Source organism: Pygocentrus nattereri, chromosome 16 (assembly GCF_015220715.1).
Source record: "Pygocentrus nattereri isolate fPygNat1 chromosome 16, fPygNat1.pri, whole genome shotgun sequence".
In the NCBI taxonomy this organism is placed as follows: domain Eukaryota; kingdom Metazoa; phylum Chordata; class Actinopteri; order Characiformes; family Serrasalmidae; genus Pygocentrus; species Pygocentrus nattereri.
Window position 1 is genome coordinate 5586269 of NC_051226.1, and position 2500 is coordinate 5588768.

Below are 2500 nucleotides of genomic sequence, written 5' to 3' on the forward strand. Positions count from 1 at the left end.
TACATAACAGCTACATACTGACCTGCATTTTGTACTTTTGGTACAAAGTACAGTCCGGTACCAGGAGTGTGTGGCATCAGGTTTCTGTAAGTTTGTACTGAAGTTTATGCGTAAAGTCTTTACTGAGTCCTTAGTTACACTAGTTAGTTTCCAAATATCCTTTTACTACATTTGGTTGCACCACAAATCCGTAAGGCACATCTTTATAACTAACTAATCAGTAAATACACACACACACACACACACACACACACACACACAGGTCAGGCATAATATTATGACCTCCTCCTTGTTTCTACGCTCACTGTCAATTTTTTCAGCTCCACTTAGAATCAGCCACCACTTGAATAGTACCTGCTCTGTGAGGGTCCATGGGGTACTGTTCCCACAAAGTTGGGAGCATGAAATTGTACAAAATGTGCTGAAGCGTTAAGAGTTCCTCTCACTGGAATTAAGGGGCCGAGCCCAACTCCTGTAAAACACCCCCCAACCCATGATCCCCCCTCCTCCAAACTTTACACAATGCAGTCAGACAAGTACCGTTCTCATGGCAACCACCAAACCCAGACCCGTCCATCTGATTTCCAGACGGAGAAGCGTGATTGGTCACTCCAGAGAACACGTCTCCACTGCTCTAGAGTCCAGTGGCGGCGCTTTACACCACTGTATTCCACGCTTTGCATTGCGCTTGGTGATGTAAGGCTTGGATGCAGCTGCTCGGCCATGGAAACCCATTCCATGAAGCTCTCTACGCTGTTCTTGAGCTGATCTGAAGGCCACATGAAGTTTGGAGGTCTGTAGCAATTGACTCTGCAGAAAGTTGGTGACCTCTGCGCACTATGCCCCTCAGCATCCGCTGACCCCGCTCGGTCATTTTACGTGGCCGACCACTTCGTGGCTGAGTTACTGTCGTTCCCAGTCGCTTCCACTTTGTTATAATCCCACTGACAGTCGACTGTGGAATATTTAGTAGTGAGGAAATTTCACGACTGGACTTGTTGCACCGGTGGCGTCCGATCACGGCACCACGCTGGAATTCATTGAGCTCCTGAGAGTGACCCATTCTTTCACTAATGTCTGTAGAAGCAGTCTGCAGGCCTAGGGGCTCGGCTTTACACACCTGTGGCCATGGAAGTGACTGGAACACCTGAATTCAGTGATTTGGATGGGTGAGTGAATAACTTTGGAAATATAGCGTAGCATTATGTTCAGTGTAGTTTACACTGTATATCAGCAAATGATCAAACATTTAGTGTTAAACCTTCCCAAAAGAGTGGAGGCTGGTAATGAAAAGTGGGACAAAATACCCTTGATTTCAGAAAGAAATGTTAAACTTATATAGTGTTGTCTGCACGTCAACAGCATAATAAATAAACTGATTATGGGTTTCCTTTCTGTAAATGTGCTCTCTGTCTGTATGATGTGTAAAAGGCTCCCTTTGGTGTCGTTCGAAGACAAGGGGAAAAAAAAAAACAGAACAAAAACAGTCCAATCAAAACAGTGCATTAGAGAATCAGGTACTTGTCATTGTGAATAAGGGGAACTGGGCGTAAGCTCTCAGACAGAATGGCTGAGGGGAGGGAAACACAAGCACTTCTGCTGCCATGAAGGTGTGTCCTGTGTCACAAGGTCAAAAGGGAAGCTGATGGTTACTCAGCCGTCTGACTTAAAGAAGCATTTTCGACCCAAATCTCTTTTAAAGCTCACTTTCGGTGTTCGTCGTTTTATTTTTGGGAGCTGCTACAACAGATTTACAGGCTTCACATATGCAAAACTATCCTGCTCCGCTTTGTTGTTATACATCCACCTATTCCACATACAGCAGGTTAGCCCCACCACTTAGATTTTACCCAAATAAAACATTTTTTAAACGTAACTGGATAAATATCGGGACTTGTAGGTGAGTTAGTTTAGACAGAGTTAGTATCGGTATCGCTCCTCAGAAGGATCAGGTATCGTATCGGTGCATCTCTAGCTGCAACATCACAACCTTGAGAATTCATTGATTGCAAACGAGCAGCTTTAGCTTCGCTCTTGTATGAATGTTGTATGGGAAAGTTCAGCATGTGCTCCATCAAATTTTTAGTTTGTAAAGGAACATAAAGTGATTATAGGCCCTTTACCAGATCGTGCATATGCAGCCAAATTAGCAAGCCTGGGAAAGGGCATTTCGGGCCACAGCACTTCAGTCACATGCAGTGCACTGGGTCAGAGAGAACTCTGAGCGGGAAAAGAGATTAAAGAGACTCAGAAAGCCATTTGATCAAGTTAAAGCACTAACATTAGTAGACAGAATGAGCCAATAGTGAATTATTTATTCTGTCTTCAGAAATAATCAGAAGTTCATCGCTCTATGCTTCTCTCTCTCTCTGAATATGTTCAAGAAAGATCATAAAAGAAAAAAGTGAATCCAAATGAAAGTTCTAATCACAAAGGTAACAGTGTGGCAGTTCCAGTAACGAAGCCCTGATCCAGATGTGTTTTTGCTCCTGATTCAATC

The 2500-nt window shown here is 43.7% G+C and overlaps 1 protein-coding gene across 4 annotated transcripts in view; it reads right to left on the reverse strand.

Annotated features, from left to right (window-relative positions):
- ctif (CBP80/20-dependent translation initiation factor) overlaps nucleotides 1-2500 on the reverse strand; it is a 194087-nt gene that overhangs the window by 110013 nt on the left and 81574 nt on the right. The window lies entirely within an intron of this gene.